General features: G+C 42.0%; 1 protein-coding gene across 1 annotated transcript in view; it reads left to right on the top strand.

Moving 5' to 3' along the window:
* The window catches only part of si:dkey-27h10.2 (uncharacterized), an 84,068-nt gene extending 57,133 nt beyond the window's left edge, over window positions 1-26,935 (top strand). The window contains exon 11 of the mRNA XM_060926529.1: window positions 25,949-26,935. The gene's annotated coding sequence lies outside the window, so the exon portion shown is untranslated. The remainder of the gene's footprint in view (window positions 1-25,948) is intronic.
* Window positions 26,936-27,468: the final 533 nt, after the last annotated feature.

The following is a 27,468-nucleotide window of genomic DNA, read 5'->3' as shown; positions in this document are numbered from 1 at the left end:
AATAAAATCAAAACTGAGTTATGTGCCTGTTATATAATGAAGTACTTTATTGGTTTCATCAGCTGAGTTTTAATATTTCGTAGAAGTTGATTTAATAAACCAAAATAGGGTGAGGGTTCAGGAGGGATCAGGATTAACCCTAACACCAATGAATAATAAAATGGCTTTCCAAATTCTTATTGATAATTAATCTGAGCTGTTTATCTTTATATATGTACATAATTCTTTCAAAAGAGCTTGAGTTTGGGCTTTTTTAGTTTAATGCTGAATGTGTCTTTGGAGAACCAGCAAAGCTAATAATTTGTGTCATTGCACCATTTGTCATCATAATGCATAAATGTGATTACAAACAAACTGTTTATTATTGCAGGGTTACAAGTATTATTACAAGAATCAATAATTATGATTTGACATGGTTTGACAGATGTGATTGTCCAAGTTGTAAGCTCAAAAAATGAAAGAAGGAACAATGCAAATATTAAAACAAGGTGTGTGTATAAATACCTTGATGTAAGTTATGATGTAATGTTAAAACAAATATGACATTTCACAACTCTGAACACTCAAAGGAAAACTTTCGCTGTATTGGGTTACCGAGTCATATCAGTGTCTAAGGTTTAAGAAGAAGCCTTTATTTTTGTCACATTTACACTCAAGCACAGTTAAATTCCTCCTCTGCATTTAACCCATCTGAAGCAGTGAACACACAATTGCGCAAAGAGCAGGGGCAAGCTAGGCTACAGCGCCAGGGAGCAGCTGGGTGTTAGATGCCTTGCTCAAGGGCACTTCAGCCGTAGTACAGAGGGAGGGGGAAAGTGCTGTTCATTCACTCAACTCCCCTCACATTTTTCCTGCCTGTCCTGGGAATCAAACCAGAGACCCTTTGGGCCCAAGGTTGCTTCTCTAACCTTCATGCCATGGTGTTTCCACTCCCATGCTTTTCTCTATAGATGAAAAATTGTGATAAATTTCCAAAAACAACATCACCATGTGTGACTGTGATTGTGAAACATTATAACATGATTTAATCATAAAACTTTAAATATGCTATACAGTACCAGTCAAAAGTTTGCACACCCCTACTCTACTCAGTCATAGTTTTTTTTTCTGTGTTTGTGACTGTTTTCTATATTGTAGAATGATACTGAAAACATCAAAATTATGAAATAACATATGGAACATATATGGAATTATGTGGTAAACATAATGGTGTTATGTGGTAAACATAAAAAGTGTTAAAAAGCAAAAGTAAAATATGTTTCATATTTTATATTCTGAGTGGCACGGTGGTGTAATGGTTAGCGCTGTCGCCTCACAGCAAGAAGGTCCGGGTTCGAGCCCTGTGGCCGGCAAAGGCCTTTCTGTGTGGAGTTTGCATGTTCTCCCCGTGTCTGCGTGGGTTTCCTCCGGGTCCTCCGGTTTCCCCCATAGTCCAAAGACATGCAGGTTAGGTTAACTGGTGACTCTAAATTGACCGTAGGTGTGAATGTGAGTGTGAATGGTTGTCTGTGTCTATGTGTCAGCCCTGTGATGACCTGGCGACTTGTCCAAGGTGTACCCCGCCTTTCGCCCATAGTCAGCTGGGATAGGCTCCAGCTTGCCTGCGACCCTGTAGAACAGGATAAAGTGGCTACAGATAATGAGATGAGAGGAGATTTTATATTCTTCAGTATATCCAGCATTTACCTTGATGACACTTTGCACACTATTGGCATTATCTTAACCAGCTTCATGAGGTAGGCACCTGGAATACTTTTCAATTAACAGGTGAGCCTCGTCAAAAGTTAATTAGTGAACAAGTTTCTTGCCTTCTTAATGTGTTTGGGATCAAACAGTAAATAATAAAACTACTCCTATTCCACAAAAATTAGTCCTATTCCACACCACAACTGAGTAATCCATATATATTATGTCAAGAACCACTCAACTAAGTCAAGAGAAATGACAGCCATCATTACTTTAAGACATGAAGTGACTTAATTAATAAAAAATACAGAAAAAACATTGATTTAGAAGGTGTGTCCAAACTTTTGATTGGTACTGTATATATTCTCATTGTTTATTCAGGTGTGATTTTCACTGGTGCCAGTAAATCTATGGAACTTTAGTATCAGTCAATGTTCTCACTCATCCGATATATCTCATAGTCCATACTGCTCTTTTCATCTCAGAGTTGTCTCCATCCATCCTCACTTTCAGTGTAATATTGCAGTGTGTGCATGCTTCCATGTGTGTGTCGGCTTGCTTTGATGTAACTTTGGCAGGCAAGTCAGGTACAGCCTGTTCTCTCATTTAATTCCCCAAGCGTCCACCTGCTCCCATAATTTCCCTATAAAGCTTCACACCTTCTTTCTTTGCCACTATTTTTGCAGTCTAGACGTGTGGTTTTGGAGTTATGCGATAGGATCTGGTGCAGATCGGCTAGCTCATATTTCTCTGTAGTTGGGAGGCAGAAAACACAGAGACCCTTTTTCATACCTGCTATCCACTCTGCGGCTGCAATACTAGACAGAATCCTGTCCAAAAAGGGCCCCTGAGGTGGCACAGGCCCCTACCGAAGAGGTGATGCTACATGTCCACTTGTGGGTACGGTAATTAAAAGTATTTTGCTTCATGAAACCATCATCTGATTGGCAAAATGCAACAGCTTAAGGTTGCTGCTCAAAGTGGCAGATTTTTTTTCATTTAGATCAGGTAGAGGGCTTTTTTGCTTAAAGGGAGGCTGTGGAACAAACGTACAAGTGGATATGTACAGTAAGCCAAAATGATAGATACAGCTAGCTACTTAGCTTACCGGTACGTCAAACTGATATGGCTGAACAAAACGTGGCATTATGGCTTTCCCAATCCTAATAGTAAGTGTGATATATATATATATATATATATATATATATATATATATATATATATATATATATATAAACACACACTCACTGGCCACTTTATTAGGAACACCCAGCCATCCACCTGTTGCTTTATGCAGTTCTCTAATCAGCCAATCCCTTGACAGCAACACAGTGCATCAAATCATGCAGATACAAATCAAGAGCTTCAGTTAACGTTCACTTCAAACATCAGTATGGGAAAAATTGTGATCTCAAAGTGTGACTTTCACTGTAGCACGGGTGTTGGTTTGAGTCAGATGGACTGGTTTGAATATTTCAGAAACTGCAGATGGACTGGTTTGAATATTTCAGAAACTGCTGATGTCCTGGGGTTTTCACACACAACAGTCTTTCGAGTTTACACAGACAGAATGGTGTGAAAAACAAAAAACACTGAGTGAGCGACAGCTCTGTGTGTGGAAACAAACGCCTTGTTGATAAGAGAGCAAGAACAGGAATCTGAGAATCAAGAACAAGTTGATATTATATATATATATATATATATATATATATATATATATATATATATATATATATATATAATTTTATATATAATTTTTTCTATCCACATTCACAGGATATGAGGAATCGTGCACTCTGATTGGCTACTCTACTTCTAGGCTTTCAGCTCACATCCCATGAGTAGAGAAAAATTAAATGGCGGAGTGTGTTGCTGGGCAGCACGGTGGTGTAGTGGTTAGCGCTGTCGCCTCACAGCAAGAAGGTCCTGGGTTCGAGCCCCGGGGCCGGCGAGGGCCTTTCTGTGTGGAGTTTGCATGTTCTCCCCGTGTCCGCGTGGGTTTCCTCCGGGTGCTCCAGTTTCCCCCACAGTCCAAAGACATGCAGGTTAGGTTAACTGGTGACTCTAGATTGACCGTAGGTGTGAATGTGAGTGTGAATGGTTGTCTGTGTCTATGTGTCAGCCCTGTGATGACCTGGCGACTTGTCCAAGGTGTACCCCGCCTTTCACCCGTAGTCAGCTGGGATAGGCTCCAGCTTGCCTGCGACCCTGTAGAAGGATAAAGCGGCTACAGATAATGAATGAATGAGTGTGTTGCTGAACCAACCAAGGGCAAAATAAAAAAAACTATTCGAAAACAAAACCCCCCAAAATACACAAAAAAAGCTACAAAATATGGAATAAAAGTATCTGATGGTAAGAATGTATTATTATTATTATTATTATTATTATTATTTTTACTTTTCAAGAATTATTATAGCATTTTTCACAAACTGCTACTGTCATTTTACTGTCAGTTTGTTTACATTCTAAGTGGAAATGATTTTGTCGAACATTTTGTATAAAGTTTTTATTTATCAAATTTGCAAAAAATAAAAATCTTCTGTTTCTCAAAATCCAGTGAATGTGGATCGAATAAAACAGTTATTCCACTTAATCTTGTCGTACATGGCTTATAGCCAACTCGGTGCTACGCATCTACTCAGCTATCAGCTCATGTATGACTCAATTTTGTGGAATAACTGTTTTATATATATATATATATATACACACACACACACACACACACACACACACACACACACCAGTGTAACTGAACATGACCCCCCCGTAATGTGATCATGAGTGAATGCGAGTGACTTCTTTGAGTGCAGGTGACTTTTAAAAATATTCATATTAATAAAAGTGAATAATAATAGTGAAGAAAATCATGCTATATTGGAAGAAACAATGATTGAGTTTAAAGGAAAACTATTAAGCCAATAGATCGAAATCTTTAAGCAGTTTTATTTTGAGTCACTGGAAAATTAGTCCATGAAATCTAACATTTTTATATCTAATGTAAGTTAATTAATTTTATTTTTGCACCTAATGTAAAACTAACCACTCGTCCTAATTGCCCCTAGTTCTGAGATGTACTTTCACTTAAATTCTTTCTAAATACAATTTTAATTACATAGTAAATTACTACCCCTTCTAAAAATGGCCAGGGCAGCTGACTACTACTTTTCAATCAACCATTTACTGTACCCTCAATAAAAATACGTTTGCCAATGTGGAACAATAACTTGTAGTTTATACATTTTAACCTGAGCTGGTTATATCCAAATATGTAAACACACCCAATACTCAATATTGTTAAATGTATCCAGAGTTTTATACAGAGTTATTGGTGTGTGCTGTTAGTATACAGTTTGGCTTCATCTGACTGCATGCTGATCATCTTTCTTCTCTCCATCTGTCCCTACTCTTGAGCTTTTTTTACCTACCCTTTCCTGGCCATCCTGAAAATGTGGTGTGCTTTTAGAAAGGCTAAATTTGTAAGGACTCAAGGAGCTGTTTTACAATTGGGGCACTTCAGAGAGGTGATAATTAGTCCACAGCAAATGAGTGTAGGGTGTTTGACTTCCTGTATGTGTGCCTTAGCAGGGAATGTCCTGCTTTTAGCTGTCACTCTTTGAATCCCTTTTTGCTGAGTGGCTTCATATTTTTAGACAGCATGCATGCATTGGTATGTGTAAGGCAGGAAGAAATTTGGCAGCTCAGAGTAATATGGGGGCAGCCATGGCCTGAAGGTTAGAGAAGTAGCTTTGGGCCCAAAGGGTCACTGGTTTGATTCCTGGGACCAGCAGGGAAAATGTGAGGGGAGTTGAGAGAAAGAACAGCACTTTCCTCTCCTTCAGTATTATGGCTGAAGTGCCCTTGAATAAGACATCTAACCCTTGGGTGCTGTAGCATACAGTAGCTGCCCACTGCTCTGGGTATGTGTGTGTGTTCACTGCTTCAGATGGGTTAAATGCAGAGGAGGAATTTTGCTGTACATGTGAGAAATAAAGTCGTTGTCTTCTTCATTATTATGGTTGTAGAAATGAAGAGCATTTCTGATGCTTTGGATAGTCCAAAAGATTTGCACTTCCAAAAAAAAGAAAGAAAAAGGAAAAATAAGTTTATATCTTTCGTTCTCATTCTTGGTTCAGTATCACCTGATTTCACAGGCCCCTCCAGCTTGACAAGCCCTTTCCAACGAGCCCAAGTCTGGCCCTGTCCGACTGCAGGTCGGCCTGTTATTCACCCCAGAATCCTTGCACTTCAGGGCATGTAACTCCTGAATCCCAAGGTCCAGCACCACCCAAATTCACATGCATCTCCACCTCAAGGTGCCCTTTACAAAGAGCCCAAGCCTGGCCCAGTCTGACCAGGGTTCAACCCGTTATTCATATCAGAACCCCTGTGCTTCATGGCCCGTAACTTGGCAATAAAGAGGCCCACCAGATTTCAAAGTCCCCTCTGGCTCGATAATGCCTTTCCAATGACCCCAAGCATGGTCTGGTCTGACTGCAGCTTGGCCCATTATTCTCCCCAGAACCCCTGTCCTTCAGGGCCCGTAGCACAGCAACCGGGAGGTGCAGGGCCACCAGATTTCACCAGATTGATAATACTGTAGATTTGTACATAAGAACTGCTGCTGTAATCATAAAGACTGTCCTGTGCTCATCTCATCCTTGGACTCTTATTCACCATCTGCTCATCTTAAAATGATCAATTTACAACAAACCAGTTAAGATGTGAAGCTCATAGTTCATGATACAACTTCCCCAATCACATAACTTTTCCTTCAGAGCAAAATACAAAGTGTTTGTTTTGTTTGGTCAAGGTTTCATTAGTGGAGATCTTTACTGGGGAAGCTATGACCTAATGGTTCGAGAACCAGCTTTGGGACCTAATGGTCATCAGTTTGAGTCCCTGGACCAGCAGGAATGGCTGAAGTGCCCTTGAGCAAGGCATCTAACCCCCAACTGCTCCCCAGGCTGCTCTGAGTATGTTGTATGTCACTCTGGATAAGAGTGTCTGCTAAATGCCTGTAATGTACTGTCATGTACTAATGTGGTCAGTACCTTCAATCACTGCCATCTGGTTTCTTTAAGAGCTGGTTTGGACCTTTGCAGCCATGTCCGACAAATCCTGTCTATAAGATATGGTAGATATCTTTCTGTACACAGCTACAGATAATTATGAAGCTCTTCATTGGCTAAATGAAGATTGTGAATCCATATTCAAGCAGAACTCCAACTCAAAATCAGTGAACAGTTACAGTGCACATTGTGAAGATAAAGTAGGAGATAATGATCTATCAGCTGACATTTACGCAAGGTACATCTGTCTCCTGTTGGACCTCATGAGATGCCATCAGGCACTTATGGCAAAGGTCAAAAGTCAGGCAGACCTAATTAGAGGAAGCAGGCTAACCATAAGACAGCCGTTCACAGAGTAATTCTCAGAGTTGAATATCACATTTCAATAGACGAGGTCCACAGAGTTCCTCGAGTTACAGTGCCTTGCAAAAGTATTCATCTCCCTTGGTGTTTGTCCTATTTTGTCACATTACAAGCTGGAATTAAAATGGATTTTTGGGGGGTTAGCACCATTTGATTTACACAACATGCCTATGACTTTAAAAGTGAAAATTGTTGTTTTATTGTGACAAACAATAATTAAGATGAAAAAATAGAAATCTGGAGTGTGTATAGGTATTTACCCCCCTAAAGTCAATACTTTGTAGAGCCACCTCTTGCTGCAATTACAGCTGCAAGTCTCTTGGGGTATGTCTCTATTAGCTTAGCACATCTAGCCACTGGGATTTTTGCCCATTCCTCAAGGCAAAACTGCTCCAACTCCTTCAAGTTAGATGGGTTGTATTGATGAACAGCAATCTTCAAATTATGCCACAGATTTTCAATTGGATTGAGGTCTGGGCTTTGATTAGGCCATTCCAAGAAATTTAAATGTTTCCCTTTAAACCACTCCAGTGTAACTTTAGCAGTATGTTTAGGGTCATTGTCCTGCTGGAATGTGAACCTTCATCCCAGTCTCAAACCTCTGGCTGACTCAAACATGTTTTCCTCCAGAATTGCCCTGTATTTAGTGCCATCCATCTTTCCTCCAGTCCTGACCAGCTTTCCTTTCCCTGTCGATGGAAAAATATCCCCACAGCATGATGCTGCCACCACCATGCTTCACTGTAGGAATGGTGTTCTCAGGGTGTTGGGTTTGCGCCACACATGGCATTTCCCATGATGGCCAAAATGATCAATTTTAGTCTTATTTGACCAGAGAATATTCTTCCATGGGTTTTGGGGAGTCTGCCACATGCTGTTGGGTAAACTCCAAACATGTTTTCTTAAGCTATGGCTTTTTTCTGGCCACTCTTCCATAAAGCCCCACTCTATGGAGTGTAAGGCTTAAAGCAGTCCTATGCACAGATACTCCCATCTCCACTGTGGATCTTTGCAGCTCCTTCAGTGTTCTCTTTGGTGTCTTTATTGCGTCTCTAATTAATGCCCTCCTTGCCTGGTCTGTGAGTTTTGGTGAGTGGCCTTCTCTTGTCAGGTTTATAGTGGTGCCATATTCTTTCCATTTTGCTATAATGGATTTAATGGTGCTTCCTGGGATATTCGAAGTTTGGGATATATATTTTTTTTATAATCCAACCCTGACCTATACTTCTCCACAACTTTGTCCTGTTTGGAGGCTCCTTGGTTTTCATATTGCTTGCTTAGTAGTGTTGCAGAGTCAGGGTCCTTCCAGAACAGGTTGATTTATACAGACATCATGTAACAGATCATGTGACAGATCATGTGACACTTTGATTGCACACAGGTGGAGCTTAATCAACTAATTATGTAACTTATAAAATGAATTGGTTGGAGCAGCTCTTATTTAGGGGTTTCATATGAAAGGGGGTGAATACCTATGCACACTCCAGATTTCTGTTTTTTCATCTTAATTATTGTTTGTGTCACAGTAAAAAAAAATTGCACCTTTAAAGTGGTAGGCATGTTGTGTAACTCAAATGGTGCTAACCCCCCAAAATCAACATTAATTCCAGCTTGTAATGCAACAAAACAGGACAAATATCAAGGGGGGTGAATAGTTTTGCAAGACACTGTATTTCAAATGAAAAATGCAAGTTTTTCAACATGAGATGCTAGACTTCATATCTTCAAGCCAACATGATTGTGATTTTCTTTTTATTACATAGACACATTCACAAACATAAAGTACCCACATTTATCAAAACGATTCATTGATTTTCTCATGAGTGACATATAGAGATTTATGTCACAGTTGTGGTTCTCCATGTCCTGGATGTAGCTCGTATGAAAAATATGAGTGGTGTATTTCCCAGTAAAACTTGTGTCTGTGTAATATATATGGATATGTTCTTGAGGCACATCACTATATTTTCACATGCACACACACATACACTCTTCTGTCATCTATACTATATTCTCTTTGCTCTGTATTTGCTCTGTTAGCTGCAGATAACAGGTTCGGATTTCAAAGAAACTTCAGTGTGTCAGATGAAAGAGGAAATGTCCACTTGAAGACGTGTACTTACACACACACACACACACACACACACACACACACACACACACACACACACACACAGCATTGATAGACACATCCATATTCTTCCCTGAGGCTCATGTTATTTAAAAAAAAAAAAATCAGGCCTGAGAAACTATTTACTTTGATCTATAACTGACAGACATGTGACATTCCTGGTGTAAGCAAACTGAACATTCCATAGCTTTCCCCAGCTTTTTAATGTTTTCAGGCTGATTCTGTAGGTACAGGATACTTGCTTTATACAGTATATTGAACATTGATTAATTTTCTCTAACAGCAGCTCTAACAGTAGTTCCAGCTGCAAGGCAAATGGTTACAGTAATGTGCTAATTCTAATATGTTATTGTTTTAATTTAATTGTTTTAAATACCGTACACAGGGACTTGTATGGTGAACACAGCACATTAACAATAAAAAATGTGTAAGTTTTTTTTAATTTTTTTTATTTTTTATGAGGAGATGTTTATTTAGCATTTATGGAAGGAGTCTCCAGTGTCATCAGTCTGAGGTAAAGCTGTTCCTTTAGGCTTTTTGATACTGAAGGATTGCAATTTTCCAGCACATCTCTTTTTGTGTCTCTACCTGAATCAGGATGCAATTTGGTTAATTTCTATATAATGGGGGAAAATATATAGTGCTATCAATGCAATTTGATTACTTTTGCATGATCAAAGTGCTTTAATGCAACTTGAAAGTCATATCAGGAACAGACACTGTATGTACAAATGAATACAGAAAAAGTCAGGACGGCATGTTGAAACTGAAATTAAAACTGAAAACAATGATTTGGAAAAAATTAATCTTTGACCTGTATTGCACTCAAAACAATATAACAGCACATCATTTGTTGTTTGACCTCTTTTTTTTTTTTTTTTTAAGAAACACTTATTTCAATTCTGATTTCAAAAAAGTTGGGACACTAACACATTTACCGCTTTATAATGTTCCCATTCCTTCTCACAACACTTAAAAGATATTCAGGGACTGAAGACACCAAGTGATGAAGTGTTTCAGGTGTTATTTTTGTTCCATTCTTCCTGCAAACAGGTCTTAAGGTGTGCAACAGTACAGGGTCGTCATCATCATCATTTTTTGTTTCACAATTCTCCACATATTATTCTCTATTGGGGACAGAGGGGACATACCTTCTTCTTCCACAGCCATGCCTTTGTAACGTGTGCAGAATGTGGTTTTACACTGTCTTGTTAAATCTCTCTGGAAAAGATGTCGTCTTGAAGACAGCATATGTTGCTCCAAAACCTCAGTGTACTTTTCTGCATTAGTGCTCCATCACAGAAGTGTAAGTTACCTTCGCCAAGGGCGCTGACAACACCATACCAGGACACACCCTGGCTTTTGGACTTGTTCCTGGTAACAATCTAGATGGTCCTTTTAGTCTTTGGTCCGAAGCACATGGCCTCCATTTCTTACAAAAAAGACCTGGAATACTGATTCATCTGACCACAATACACGTTTCCACTGTGTGATGGTCCATCCCAGATGCCTCCGAGCCCAGAGAAGTCAATGGCACATCTGGACATCATTAACATAAGGCTTCCTTTTTACACAGTAAAGTTTTAACTAGTATTTGTGGATGTAACTCTGTAACAAAGGTTTGCCAAAGTAACCCCAAGCCCATGTGGTTATATCAGCTATAGATGAATGATGGCTCTTCATGCAGTGCCGTCTGAGGGATCAGAGATCATGGGTGTTCAGCTTAGGCTTGTGCCTTTGCCCTTTGCATACCAAAATTCCTCCAGATTCCTTGAATTGTTTAATGATATTATGCACCGTCTGCAATGAAATACAAGTCAAAGTAAATTTAGAAATCACAGCTTTCTTTTTTATTTGCATGTTTATACCATCCCAAGGTTTTTAAAACAGCTCATAGGTTTTTCTTTGTTGGTTCCTCGGTCACATCTTCACCCTTAGAGTAGGAAATATGTGCCATGAGCTTTGGGTTACTAAATAAATACATGTAAAGCTAAGCTATGAGAGTTTATTTGCTGTAGCAGTGTATAGTTTGTAAGTTGGTGAGAGTAAGCACGTGCTAATTATGTCTAAACAAGCCAAACCAGGCAGAGGTATGACATGATCACTGTATGTATTTTTTCCTGTTCTCTGACACATTTGTTGCTGTACCCCTCTCTTTCTCTCTGTCAACCTGTAAATTTAGAAAAGTAAATTTAGAAGTCACTGATTTCTTTTTTTTATTTGCATTTTCCATACCATCCTAACTTTTTCTGATTTGGGGTTGTAAATATTTGTAAATAAATATTTCTCAAGTCTAAGTAGCACACTGTTAACAATTTTTTTAACATGAAAAAGTGAGCAACCAGGCTGTCTTAACATTTTGAATTGATTGAGCTTCTATAGTAAGTTAACGAAATGCAACTTGATTGCCTCACTTGGCTAACTTACAATGAACTCAATTTTAGTACGACCAGGTTACTCACTTTTCTCAGCTAAAACAACGATTTTTTTTTTACAGTGTATGAAAATTAAGTAAAATTGCGACTTAGTAAGGTAATCAGAAAATATTATAAAAATTATTAGCTCATCCAGCCAACAGCTGAAGAGTTTATGCCATCATGTGTCGTCCTGCGTCATCCACACTTCACAAAAATTGCTTCTTATGTCTCAATTCTTCACCGATTTTTATCCTTTTTGGCAGAAAGGTAGGTCTGCCTGGGGTGCATATAGCTTCTATCCATCTCATCTCATTATCTCTAGCCACTTTATCCTGTTCTCCAGGGTCACAGGCAAGCTGGAGCCTATCCCAGCTGACTACGGGCGAAAGGTGGGGTACACCCTGGACAAGTCGCCAGGTCATCGCAGGGCTGACACATAGACACAGACAACCATTCACACTCATATTCACACCTATGGTCAATTTAGAGTCACCAGTTAACCTAATCTGCATGTCTTTGGACTGTGGGGGAAACCGGAGCACCCGGAGGAAACCCATGCGGACATGGGGAGAACATGCAAACTCCACACAGAAAGGCCCTCGCCGGCCACGGGGCTCGAACCTGGACCTTCTTGCTGTGAGGCGACAGCGCTAACCACTACACCACCGTGCCGCCAGCTTTTATCCAAATTTGCATAATTGCAATTAATAGTGAAGATACGGAGTAATTAAACCCTAATGAGCAGTTTCCACACAAATCACTTCTTCTCCCTCAATTCTTTACCGATTTTGATTCTTTCTGGGATGAAGGTAGAGGTACCTCAGGTGCATATAAATTCTACCCAGATTTGCTTAATTACAAGTATTAATGAAGTTATAGACTAATTAAGCCTTAATGAGCAGTTCAACAAAAATCGCTTCTTCTCGGTCAATTCCTCGCCGCTTTGGATTCTTTCTGGTAAATAAGTTGGTATTCCTAGGGTGGATATAGCTTGTATATACTGTATATAGCTTGCAACATTTACTGTATTGCGCAAGGTGACCCACTTTAGATCATTCCTTGACGACAAGACGGGGCCGGAGTGAGCTACGCCGTCATTGACGGTCTTGTTACTTATTAGTTCAGTAAAGATGATTTCATATTAGATATTTGCCTCTGATACCAAACACATTTTAAACAAAACCTTTGGAAGGTGGAAGGATGAACTCAATTTCCCAACATCCTCAGGACAACAATGAACTCCAAACCATTCCTGCTAAGTCTCTGGAATACTGATTAGTTTCATGAGTTCACAATCACACACTTATATATACACTTAAAAATAACTCTGTCATTGTAAAGCCTTGTTCCTGGGTTCAGTGATGTGAATGAGCAGTGTTGATCTGTGCATGTCTGTCTAGTTAAGTCTTTGCTGATCACCTGATCTTCTGCCTGTTGCAGGTTTATAGATTGCTTTGAGTTGCTTGAGTTTCCAATTCCTTATTCCTAAAATTCCCTGCATTTGCATCCAAGTGTCCTGGGGCTCATTATTTGGATATTCATAATCAAGGCGTGCCTTGTCCACACGTAGATTTACAGTGTTTGCTCGCAGGATCTGTTCTTACTTTCTGTTCCAAAAGTCCGTACTGAATTCAGGAAAAAAGACATTTATGCTTGGAACCAATTACAACTGATCTGAAACGTAAGGAGTTGGTTTCATTACACATATTTAAAGTGATTTTAATTGATTTGCAGACAGAAACATTCAGCTGTAGAAGTTTTGCCTGACTTTTTGTTTTACTGATTTTTAATGAACTTTTGTTGATTACTTCTAAATTATCTCTTCATTGTGGAACTTAATTTGTAAATTATTTAATATTTGTGCATATGGATGTATGTTTTGAGGGCGGCATGGTGGTTAGCACTGTCGCCTCACAGCAAGAAGGTCCTGGGTTCGAGCCCAGCGGCGGGCGAGGGCCTTTCTGTGTGGAGTTTGCTTGTTCTCCCTGTGTCCGCGTGGGTTTCCTCTGGGTGTTCCGGTTTCCCCCACAGTCCAAAGGCATGCAGGTTAGGTTAACTGGTGACTCTAAATTGACCGTAGGTGTGAATGTGAGTGTGAATGGTTGTCTGTGTCTATGTGTCAGCCCTGTGATGACCTGGCGACTTGTCCAGGGTGTACCCCGCCTTTCGCCCGTAGTCAGCTGGGATAGGCTCCAGCTTGCCTGCGACCCTGTAGAAGGATAAAGCGGCTAGAGATGATGAGATGAGATGAGATATTTAAAGTGATTTTAATTGATTTGCAGACAGAAACATTCAGCTGTAGAAGTTTTGCCTGACTTTTTGTTTTACTGATTTTTAATGAACTTTTGTTGATTAATTCTAAATTATCTCTTCATTGTGGAACTTAATTTGTAAATTATTTAATATTTGTGCATATGGATGTATGTTTTGAGGGCGGCATGGTGGTTAGCACTGTCGCCTCACAGCAAGAAGGTCCTGGGTTCGAGCCCAGCGGCCGGCGAGGGCCTTTCTGTGTGGAGTTTGCTTGTTCTCCCTGTGTCCGCGTGGGTTTCCTCTGGGTGTTCCGGTTTCCCCCACAGTCCAAAGGCATGCAGGTTAGGTTAACTAGTGGCTCTAAATTGACCGTAGGTGTGAGTGTGAATGGTTGTCTGTGTCTATGTGTTAGCCCTGTGATGACCTGGCGATTTGTCCAGGGTGTACCCCGCCTCTCACCCATAGTCAGCTGGCATAGGCTCCAGTTTGCCTGCGACCCTGTAGGACAGGATAAGCAGCTACAGATAATGGATGGATGTTTTGGCTCTATGCTTTGTTAACTGTGCTGCTGCCTGTCTTGGCCAGGACACTCTTGTAAAAAAGATTTTTAATCTCAAGGAGTCGTTTCTGGTTAAATAAAGGTTAAATTAAAAATTAAAAATAAACTAATGGCCTAAAAATTACATTCACTGACACTCAGTCTGTGCAGATGCTCTAAAATGATTTTATTTTAGTAGCCAGGCATGGCATATCCTGCTGTAGCCTGCAGAGATTTACGAGGTTTTGTTTTTAGAGTAATCCCCACAGGGCAGGATTTTATGAGCTAGTGTATGAGCTAATAACCATCACATCACCCTCTCAGCACTCCGACCCCCATTTAGAGACAATAATCTTCCCACAGTGCCTCTGGATGTTAGTCTCACCTGTTCACAATGCTGTGTGTGGTATGGTAGTGCACAAGATGCACTCAGTTCCAAAATGCAGAGACAAGGGTTTGAGCCCAGTCTGATTCCTGACTGTGTGGAGTTTCCTCTGGGTACTCTAGTTTTCTCCTAACTCACAAAAATCCCTGGTAGACTGAGTGTCAATGCTAAAATAGCCCTAGGTGGAAACTGTTGTGTGTTTGTAGTTGTCTACTGTTAGATTGTTATTCTGTTCATGGTGTTCATAACATATCAGTACGTTAAAGATCTAACATCATCAACGTAATGCTTTTTAGCATCTCTGTCTCAGACATACTCTCATCGGCCACTTTAATAGGAACTTGTTCTTGATTCTAAGGCTACAATCACACTGTCTCGTATCTTGCCATGTAAGCGGCATATGGGTCAAACACCAAGAAATGAGGCTTATTTTGTCCAAAATTGAAGTCCTGTGATGTACATGGCATATGTGTAACATTTCTGTGGTGTTCCTGTGGCATATCTGGGGTTGTATGGGGTTCAAGGGACGTAACGTTATGGAATACTGAGGCGTATGTGTGGCGTATGATGTGTTGCCGCAGCATAACTATTTTGTTGCTTTTGTTGGCATGGCATTTCATTCTTACGTGTGACATTGCTGCTGTGTACCTGCAGCATATCTGCGGCGTTCACAGGTAGGTATAAAACAGGGCCCCACGCTGTGTTCATTGTCATTCGTCACAGTCAAGAAAGCCTCATGCCAGCAAAGAAGTCAGGACCCAAGAAGGGCAAAGGAAGAGGGAAGACATCAGCTGCATCCACTCAGCCAGCCCCAGAGCCACCTTCATCAGACACGTCAACTAAAGCATTCACACGGTGTAATAGGTGTTCGAGCAACGTTCCCGCTGCATCACTGCTGCGTAGCTTTTATTTTTATAGCGTACACATGATGTATGCGAGATGTATCAAAGCTGCTATGTATGTGCTATGGGTTTTTAAGTGCGGACTTAAAAATACCCCACACCCTGGCGTACAAGGAGATTGTGTTACACATCCTAGAGTATTAGCTACGTAAGCTGGAGATGCTGTGATGTTCCTTTCTTACTGCCACATATCATGATATGCCATACATACACAAGGCTGAAACACCAATATGTGAACCAAGCGTAAAATTCTGTTCTTGGCTGCAGGAGTGGAACCCAATGTGATCTTCTGCTGTTGCATACCGAGATGCTTTTCTGCTCACCACGGTGGTAAAGAGTTGTTATGAGTTACTACCGTATATCCTTCCTGGTAGCTCAACCCAATCTGCCATTTTCCTCTGACCTCTCTTATCAACAAGACGTTTGTTTCCACCTACAGAACTGTCACTCACTCAACTCAGTGTTTTTCTGTTTTTCACACCATTCTGTCTGTGTAAATTCTAGAGAATGTTGTGTGTGAAAACCCCAGGAGATCAGCAGTTTCTGAAATGCTCAAACCAACACCCATGCCACAGTGAAAGAAAGTCACACTCTGAGATTACAATTTTCCCATTCTGATGTTTGAAGTGAACATTAAGCTCACTGAAGCTCTTGATTTCGATCTGCATGATTTGATGCATTGTGCTGCTGTCAAGGGATTGGCTCATTAGATAAATAACTGCATAAATCAGCAAGTGTATTGGTGTTCCTAAAGTGGCCGGTGAGTGTAGATGTAAATTCCAAACCTCTATTAGAGCCTCTTCTGCAGTGACCCTCAGAGTTCATGTCCTGCTGTGTGCAGCATAGCAGGGCAAACTATGATGAGAAGACAGACGACTCCTTCTGCCCATATCAGCTCTGTACATCACGGCCACATTCCACACGCCAGCACTGACAGCTTGAGCCCAGAAATCACCAACACTGGATCCCTTCTTCCTTTGAGGAGGAGAAACAGTGAAGCTCCTTTAGTGAAACTGCTCTGAATAGCACGAGGGAGGTCAACTTCAAAAGATAATTCACTCAAGTTCATGTGGTTGAAGGGTTATTGTAAATTTGAATATTATTTCTCATTAAAAATGAGCAAACATATTTGATGGGAAAATGTATGCACAGAACATTGAAAAAATGTTTTGCAGTCCAGCTCAAAGCTTTCTAACCAACAGTTAAGTACTGAAGCTCAGCAAGTTCTTCTAGTTCTCATCACCTGCACTGGTACCTTTTGGTACAGTTATTTGCCTGGCAATCAGATCACAGGAAAACAAAATAACAACAAAAAAAACCCTGGAAATTCATTCAAAAAATTAGAAAGGCTTGTCCTGTACTGCATTGCACTGCAAGCTCTTGGGTGAGTCTGAAATTTGCCAGCTTTCTTTCTTTCTTCTTTTCTTAGTTCAAGGATGTGGTGTTTTTGCCTCTGTTGGTTTGTTTGGTTGTCTGTTCCCAACATAACTCAAAAAGTAGTGAACAGATTTTAATAAAATTTGGAGGAAAGGTGAACCATGGGCTAAGGAACAATTGATTAGATTTTGATGCAAATCCAAATTGGCAGAGGTATGCACTCTACCGAGTATCCTTCTATTCAGTTACACCAGGTGACACAGAGGTGTAGTGGTTAACACTATCACCTCACAGCAAGAAGGTTCTGGGTTTGAGTCTAGTGACCGGCGAAGGCTTTTCTGTGTGGAGTTTGCATGTTCTCCCCGTGTCTGCATGGGTTTCCTCTGGGTGATCTGGGTTCTCCCACAGCCCAAAGACATGCAGTTATGTTAACATGAGGTGGCCTTAGGCTGAAGTGCCCTTGAGCAAGGCACCTAATCCCCAACTCCTCACCAGGCACTGTAGCATACAGGTAACTGCCCACTGCTCTGGGTATGTGCATGTGCTCATTGCTCACTTGTGTGTGCATGTGTCTGTTCACTGCTTCAGATGGGTTAAATGCAGAGGACAGATTTCACTGTGCTTGAGTGTACATGTGACAAATAAAGGCTTCTTCTTCTTAGTTAGTTAGTTAGTTTATTAGCTCATCCGGTTGTCCATCCAGCGGCATCCACATTTCATGAAAATTGCTTCTTCTCTCTCAGTTCTTTGCCGATTTTTATCCTTTTTGGCAGGAAGGTAGGTCTGCCTGGGGTGCATACAGCTTCTACCCAAATTTCCATAATTGCAATTAATAATGAAGATATGGAGTAATTAAGCCCTAATGAGCAGTTTCCACAAAAATCACTTCTTCTCCCTCAATTCTTCACTGGGTGCATATAACTTCTACCCAGATTTGCTTAATTACAATTATTAATGAAGTTATGGACTAATTAAGCCTTAATGAAGGGTTCAACAAAAATTGCTTCTTCTCGGTCAATTCCTCGGCATTTTGGATTCTTTCTGGCAAATAGGTCGGTATTCCTAGGGTGTATAGCTTGAAACATTTCTTGCGCAAAGTGGCTCACTTTAGATCATTCCTTCTGGACTAGACAGAGACAGAGTAAGCTACGTCATCACTGACAGTCTCATTCATTCATTTATTTATTTATTGAATTTTCTCCAACACTGATTCTAAGAAAAGATGCATTCTGCTAGTCAAAAATATGTTCATCCAATGAAGACACTATCTCATTGGTCAAGCTTTTTTAAAAGAATTATGAATTTTCAAGAATTATATATATATATATATATATATATATATATATATATATATATATATATATATATTAGTGCTGTCAAGCGATTAACATGTTTAATCGCGATTAATGTCGCGACTGTCATAGTTAACTCGCGATTAATCGCAATTTAATCGCACATTTTTGTCACATGAAAAACCATTGTAATTCTCTTATCAGCATAAAAAAGTGAATGGGCTTGCTCACTGTTCGAACTACGGGGGTACTCGGGGGATCCGAGATCCCCTGAAACAGACATGAGATCCCTTGAAAACATGATTTGGGAAATGTTGGGGGGTCTCTAAAATATTGGCAAAATGATGTTTATTGACATAGCAATCGTGTGTAACAGGAAGCATTTGCATATCCGAAGTGAGCGCGCGATGGAGATCCGGGCTCTGAGACAAGTGCAAGCACCCCCCCAAGGGAAAAAAAAAGGGACCCCCCCGAAAATATCGGCATAGTTCGAACACTGGTTGTACCATTTTTTTTATTGCAGAGCATAACACGTCTTGTCACAGCCACTGCAAAGTGGGGCTGGAGCCGCCGATGGGAAAACGAAACCTAAGCCGAGCACCGTGGCTCTTCGGGGGAGGGCAGAGGACTCTGGCTGTGCGGGGTGTGGCATCATGCCACAGAGCATTAATCTCGCGATAAAAAAATTATCGCCGTTAAAATTGAGTCAAGTTAACGAGTTAATAACGCGACATTTTTGACAGCACTAATATATATATATATATATATATATATATATATATATATATATATATATATATATATATATAAAACTTTATTAAAAGTTTCCAGTTGCAAACGAAACCCAATAAATCCAGTCAATGAAACCTAAGGCCTATAGCCAGAGTGCGAGGTTAGAGCAGGTTATTTGAACGTGGCTCTTGGATTAGCCCCCAGGTTTCTCCCACCTTAATATATATAAGGAAATGCATAAAATGTGATTATTGTGGTGTTTTTTTATTAATAGTTTACTTTCAATCCAACATTTAAGTAACAAGATTGCACTTTCAAAGTGACCCCATTGACCTCAGTCAGTGTCAGGTTGTTGTGAAGGAAACAACCAATTTACAATTTACATATTTTGAAATGTTATATCAATAATACATGGTACCCCAATGGTGAAATCACCCAGCTGCATTACAGAAAGGTTCATCATTAACTTCCTTGTGATTCCTTTTCACTTATATCCCTGAATTCAACTGTTTTACAGCATATAGTTAAAAGGTGGGGGGGGACAAAAGAGATTTAATTAATCACTTTATTAAAAGTTTCCAGTTGCAAACGAAACTCAATAAATCCAGTCAATGAAACCTAAGGCCTATAGCCAGAGTGCGAGGTTAGAGCAGGTTATTTGAACGTGGCTCTTGGATTAGCCCCCAGGTTTCTCCCACCTTAATAAATCCCCTGAAGAATGCCAGGTTTTTCAGCTGCTGCTCACTTTCCTGGGTCAAAGCTGGTCTGATCCTTATCTCTGCGTCTCGTTCAGTATTCTGTATTGTTAACTTCCAAGGAAGAGAAAGTCAGTAGCAGCTGTATTATGTACATTTGTAAACATTATTAGTATTCAATTACTCAGTGACTGGTTATTATTATCACAATACCTATTCTGATTCATGAACGAGCCTAAGTTTTTAATAACAATGGGAATTTTTTATTAGAAATCCCAAAACCAATGTGGTTTCATTTATAAAACTCAGTTTAAAGCATGGTATGTTGACACATTGTTCAGGACAACTTATTCAGTTGCTTTAATCTTTCAAGTAGATGGTTATGTTCTGGGGTCACAAGGTCAAGAGGTCAAAAGGTAACATTCTGTGAGAAGTGGAAGGGAATATAAGGATGGGGCTATGCATATAAAGCTTGAAATTCACAGATGGGAATAATGGGGATTTGAACAATTGAATGTCAACAGTTTGGCTAAATTGCCCCAATTTTACATGCAATACATTAGGACATTGAGAAGACATCAAGCCTAACACTGAATATTAGGTCATAAATGTTTATAAACATCCAACGTTCATGAATGTCTTTTTTTTTTCCCTCCAGCTTGTATTGTTCTATTTTAACTTGTACTGTATTGTTATGGAGCGACTTCGGGCACAAGAATTTCCCTTGGGATTAATAAAGTTTTATCTTATCTTAGCTTCGCTTATCTTAAAAATCCAAAAGATGCAAATTTTTCAAACATCTTTGAAAACAGATTCACTAAGTCCCTTGACCAAGTTTGATCATTTATGGAGGTCATTGAATAAAAAAATACATAATGTATGCAATTCACTCTGGATAAAGATATATGCTAAATGCCATAAATGTAAATGTAGCTGTAGAAAGAACCCGATGTGGGTGGAGCACAGAAGCACGGCAGGCGGTTGTTTGTATCTTAGTTCTTTTCTTTATTGCTGCTTTTCAGCACAAATCTCAAAAACTCTCTCTCGCTCTTGCGCACACACATACACACACAGGCTACAAGCAAGCCCTTGGCGCCAACCTCCCCTTCTCACTCCCCTTTTATCGGGCACGGTCACTGGAGGAGACACACAAACACACGTTAATTGACAACAGGTGTAGTGACACGACCACTCACCTTCCCTGACTCCGCCCTCCATTCGCAGACTGACGCTTTGCCACACCCCCGCTGCCACATACCCCCACCGCCCGACTCAAGCCGGGGAGCTGTCCGGCCTGAAGCTGACTCCCCCCCCGACGGGACAGGAAGTCTGCCACCACCATCTGCGCCCCCAGCCTGTAGACCACCTCGAATTTAAATGGCTGGAGTACAAGATACCAACGGGTGATCCGCACGTTGGCATCCTTCATGCGGTGGAGCCACTGGAGGGGTGCGTGGTCCAAACAGAGGGTGAAAGGGTGTCCCAGCAGGTAGTACCGGAGGGTGAGGACCACCTACTTGATGGCTAGGCACTCTTTTTCGATCGTGCTGTACCTTCCTTCCCGCATCGACAGCTTCTGGCTAATGTACAGCACGGGATGCTCCTCCCCCTCCATCTTCTGGGACAGAACAGCCCCCAGCCCTCTGTCTGACGCATCTGTCTGTAAAATAAAAGAGAGAGAAAAGTCAGGGGAGTGTAACAGTGGCCCCCCACACAGTGCAGCCTTTACCCTAGAGAAAGCCTGCTGGCATTGCTCCGTCCACTGGACCGGATCTGGTGCTCCCTTTTTAGTGAGATCCATCAGCGGGCTGGTGACGTCCAAATAATTAGGCATGAACCTTTGATAGTAGCCAGCCAGCCCCAGGAACTGTCTCACCCCCTTTTTGGTCTTGGGCCTTGGGCAGGCCTCAATCGCTGCCGTCTTATTAATTTGGGGACGTACCTGCCCATGGCCTAAGTGGAAACCCAGATACCATACTCCCACCCGCCCAATCGTACATTTCTTTGGGTTGGCTGTGAGACCCGCCTGCCTCAGCAACTTTAGGATGGCTCTAAGGTTTTCAAGGTGCCGCGGCCAGTCATTGCTGTAGATGATAATATCATCCAGATACGCAGCTGCGTAGGTGGCATGGGGGCAGAGGACCCTGTCCATAAGCCGCTGGAACGTAGCGGGCACCCCAAACAGCCCAAAAGGAAGTGTGACGAATTGGTGTAAGCCAAACGGTGTGGAAAAGGCTGTTTTCTCTCGGGACAGAGGAGTCAAGGGGATCTGCCAATATCCCTTCGTTAAATCCAGTGTCGAATAAAAACGAGCAGCGCCTAATCGATCGAGCAACTCATCAATGCGAGGCATTGGGTATGCGTCAAATTTAGACACTGCATTGACTTTCCTATCATCCACACAGAACCAGACTGACCCATCGGTCTTGGGGACCACTGCGCTGCTCCAGTCACTGTTGGACTCCTCGATTATGCCCATTTCAAGCATGGCTTCAAGTTCATCCCGGACCACCTTTTTTTGTGTTCGGGCAGGCGGTAAGGGCGGCTGCACACTACCACCCCTGGGGGTGTCTCAATGTGGTGTTCTATGAGGTGGGTGCAGCCGGGCAGGGGCGAAAACATGTCTGAAAATTCTTTCTGCAACTGGGCTACTTCTGTGAGCTGTGTTGGGGAGAGGTGGTTTCCACAGGGGACTGGAGTAGTGGGCGATGTCAATTTTCTTTTTTGAACCTCCGGCCTCAGCTCCGCCTTCTCCGGAATTACTGACACCAATGCCATGGGGACAATCTTCATTCCAATGTTTTAATAGATTGAGGTGGTAAATTTGTAATGCCCCACCCCTGTCTGTTCGCCTCACCTCATAGTCAACGTCCCTGACTCGCCGTGTGACCTCGAAGGGCCTTTGCCACTTGGCGACCAATTTGGAGCTCGACGTGGGCAGTAATATGAGTACTTTGTCTCCCGGTGTGAACTCCCTAAGGTACATGCCCCTGTCGTACAGTCAGACTTGACGTTCTTGCGCCTGCCGCAAATTCTCCTGGGTTAAGTCTCATCTCATCTCATTATCTCTAGCCGCTTTATCCTTCTACAAGGTCACAGGCAAGCTGGAGCCTATCCCAGCTGACTATGGGCAAAAGGCGGGGTACACCCTGGACAAGTCCTCCTGGGTTAAGTGCGTGAGTGTATGGAGTTTGGCATGCAGGTCGAGAATGTATTGAATTTCGTTCTTACTAGGTGAATGTCCCTCCTCCCAATTTTCACATAGCACGTCCAAAATGCCACGTGGCTTACACCCATATAACAATTCAAATGGTGAAAACCCTGTGGAGGCTTGCGGGACCTCTCATACTGCAAATAACAGGGGCTCAAGCCACTTATTCCAATTATTTGCATCTTCGCTTATGAACTTCCGAATTATATTTTTGAGAGTTCAATTAAACCATTCCACTAAGCCATCCATTTGTGGGTGATAGACACTGGTGCGGATAGGCTTAATCCCCAGTAACCCATACAGCTTGCGCAGTGTGCGTGACATAAATGTAGTGCCTTGGTCTGTCAGGATTTCTTTTGGAATCCCGACCCGGGAGATAAAGCGGAAGAGCACTTCTGCAATACTGCATACTGAGATATTGCGAAGTGGCACTGCCTCTGGGTATCACGTTGCATAGTCTAACAGGACTGAACAACAGCGATATCCCTGTGCTGACCGATCTAATGGCCCAATGAGATCCATCCCAATTCTTTCATAAGGGGTCTCAATTAAAGGGAGAGGGCGCAAAGGCGCTTTTGGAGTGGCCACGGGATTTACTAATTGGCATTCGCGGCACGCCGCACACCACCGACAGACATCCCCATGAATCCCTGGCCAATAGAATTGGGCCATTATCCGGGCTAGTGTCTTATCCTGCCCTAAGTGTCCGGCCATGGGACTAAAGTGAGCTGCCTGGAATATGAATTCCCAGCAGCTTTTTGGAATTAATAGCTGCGTTATCTTTTCGCCAGTTTGAGTGTCCTGCATCACTCAGTATAACCTATCCTTAATAATAGCAAAGTAGGGGAAGGCCGGCATCGCATTTGGCTGGAGAATTTGACCATTGATTACTCTCACTTGGTCAAATGCATGCCGCAGAATCCTATCTCGCGACTGCTCTAACAGGAAATCCCCAAGGGAATCCCTGAGAGAGGGAGGGGCAGGGCACTCCTCACTCCGTGTATCGCCCTGACATGGTGCTGACGTAGACGGCTCTGTGACAGCTTCTCCCACCAATGCTACTCCGGGGGTTTCCCCAGACGGATTACTGCAGGACGGATTACTTCATTATGTGTGTCATTAACTCTTTAAAACCTGGCCAATCAGTCCCCAAAATCAGCAAGTGGGTGAGACGAGGGCTAGCCGCCACCTTTACACTATGCTTTTGCCCCTGAAATAGAATGTGGACGGACACCAAAGGGTAGTCGTGAACCTCCCCATGCACACACAACACTTTCACCACTTGTGCTCTCTCCAGTGCCTCACCTTGCACCAGGCTTTGGTGGATTGAGGTCTGGTTACAGCCGGAATCCACCAAAGCCTGGTTCGTATCCCCTTGGACACTTACCAGTATACCAGTATACGATATGCTCCGGCCCAATCGAGGGCGGTTTCTGGCATGTCAGGGACCCAGACCACCGCACCCACCTCTATCGCGGAACACTGATGTTAAAGATGTCCCAGCTCCCAGCAGCGCCAGCCCAGGCTCTCCCTGTGCACTGGTGTTACGGGAATCACTCACCTGGGGGAAGGAGACACAGACAAGGAAGAGGAAAATGGAAGGACACCACGGGTGCACCGGGCAGGCTGGGGGGGAGCCAGCCCCCACCTCCGCGGTGGGGGAATGGGGTGAGGATGGGAAGCAGAGGGAGAGGGAGAGAGAGAGAGGAGAAGAGGAGACATGCCTCCCTGCCATCGGAACTGCCATCATGTGGTCCTCTGCCAGCTCGATAGCTTGGTCCAGCAACACTGGGCGATGACACTGGACCCACTCTGCTGTTCCTTCCAGAAGTCGCACAACAAATTGCTCTAGTGTCACCAGGTCAATCACTCCCTTGGCGTCATGGTTGTCTGCCCTCAGCCACCACCGGCAGGCATCCCGGAGTTGTTGCCCGAATGCAAACGGTCGGCCGACCTCCTCCAAATGCAGTGAGCGGAAGCTCTGCTGTTGTTGCTCTGGGGAGTGGCTGACACACTGGAGGATGGCTCGCTGAAGGTCAACATGCATGAGCCGGTTGTTGGCGGGGAGCTGTAGTGCGGCCAGTTGCGCCTCGCCCATCAGCAGGGGGAGGAGGTGCCCCGTGCGCTGGTCGACTGGCGAACCCCAGACCTCCGCTGCTTGCTCAAAGAGCACGAGGAAGGCCTTCAGATCATCGTGCGGACCCATCTTCATTAGGGTGAGGTGGGGAGGGTCCACTCTGCTGGCGGTCATGGGTCCCGCCAACACGAGCAGGTGCCGGAACGCCTGATGGTCTTCCTGTTGGGCCAGCACCAAGGCTTTGAGCCATTGTTCTTGTGCCTTCCAGAGGGCAACCAGTGCTTGGTGCTGGTTCTGCTGGGCTGTGGCAAGGGCATGGATCAGCTCCTTGAATGGCGAGGACTCCATGGGGCTGTTCCCTTCTGCACTCTCCCGGGTTTCGGCACCACTGTAGAAAGAACCTGATGTGGGTGGAGCAGAGAAGCATGGCAGGTGGTTGTTTGTGTCTTAGTTCTTTTCTTTATTGCTGCTTTTCAGCACAAAACTCAAAAACTCTCTCTTGCTCGTGCACACACACACATACACACACAGGCTACAAGCAAGCCCTCATTGCCGACCTCCCCTTCTCACTCTCCTTTTATCGGGCACGGTCACTGGAGGAGACACACAAACACATGTTAATTGACAACAGGTATAGTGACACAACCACTCACCTTCCCTGACTCCACCCACCATTCACAGACTGATGCTCGGCCACGCCCCCGCTGCCACAGTAGCTTAATTGGGAGCTCAAAGATTTGCTTAGCACCTGTGATTTCTTTAAATAAATGTCTGAATAAACCAACAGCTAATTACTACTCTTTTTTTCCCTCTACAGACTGAAGAGGAAATGTCTTACAGAACTTACAGAAATGGAGGAAAAAGAAGGAAAGTACGCAGAAATGAAATATATACATACTATATTGCCAAAAGTATGTGGACACTTGACCATAACAGTTTTATGTAGTTCTTCCCCAAACCATTGCCACAAAGTGCAGAAATCTTTCCTGTAACTTCATATGCTGGAGCATTAAGATTTTCTTTCCTTGGAACTAAAAGACCTAAACATGTTCCAGCATGACAATGCCCCTGTGCACAAAGCAAGCTCCATAAAGCACCAAGAGATGGTTTGCCAAAATTGGCATGGGAGAACTTGAGTGGCCTGCATAAAGCTTCAACCATATTATACACCTTTGTAATAAATTGGAAGTCCAAATGCACACCAGTACACCCAAATACTCAAGTGTTCACATACCATTGGCCCTATTGTGTACTTGTCAGAATTGTGTTTTGTATCTTTTGTACATTACTTCCATTGAAAAAAGTACCAAGGATTTATTGAGATTAGTTAAGACTTTTTGATCTTGAAGCAATTTGTATTCAAGTGAGGGTTTTTTATGATTATCATAGTGTATTTATATAGAGTATGCACTTAAATTTTATATTATGGAAATATTCTATACTTCATCCATACTCAAGAATAGTAATGTATTTATAAACATAGCTATTTCTTAGACTATTGCTTCACATGTCTTACATGCAACAGACTGTTTGTATTATTATTATTATTATTATTATAAATAGTATGCTACAATGAAATACTTGTCTCCTTAAACTTGAGATAAAGTAGGCTTACTTGATCAGTACTTCTCATTCTTCTTCACATTGAATACTAACCGTTTCCTTTGTTTCAAACGTTTTATGTATCATTTCACTTTTAATGCACTTTCTACATACTGTATGCACTTATAGATAAGAAATAAAACATGATGTGGTGATGTGATGCATTGCCACTCTGAAGTTGATTAAATGTCCTTTAACTGCATGGCCAAAGGCAATTTCCCAGTTATTACAATTTCTATTCATTCTCTCACATTCAACAAGAAATGTATGTTTTCGTGTTACTAATAAACCACAAAGTCCTCCATCCTGAAGACTTACCCATGTTAGAAAACATATCTCTGAGTGTTACAAAGAGCAAGACACTAGAAACTCCTTAGATACTTCCATAAATGTTCCATAAAGATCTCTTCAAAGGCTTCACCATATAAACAATTACACACACTTTAAAATCAATTTCTATCCAACATACAAATCTAAAATGTATATAAAACTTTGATTTGCCTTATAACTGGTACAACTGTCTGAGCTGCTTTTATTGAAAATTAATCAACATTTGACCTGAGGATTATATGTTAGTTTTACAACCCCAATTCCAAAAAAGTTGGGACACTGTGTAAACTATAAATAATTTTTTTTTAAAAATGCGATAATTTGCAAATCATGGAAACCATATTTTTCATTGAAAATATTACGAAGACAACATATCAAATATTGAAACTGAGAAATGTTATTGTT

The sequence above is a fragment of the Neoarius graeffei genome, chromosome 7 (genome assembly GCF_027579695.1).
Source record: "Neoarius graeffei isolate fNeoGra1 chromosome 7, fNeoGra1.pri, whole genome shotgun sequence".
Taxonomy (NCBI): Eukaryota; Metazoa; Chordata; class Actinopteri; order Siluriformes; family Ariidae; genus Neoarius; species Neoarius graeffei.
Note: the sequence above shows the minus strand (reverse complement) of the source record. Positions and strands in the feature narration are given on the sequence as shown.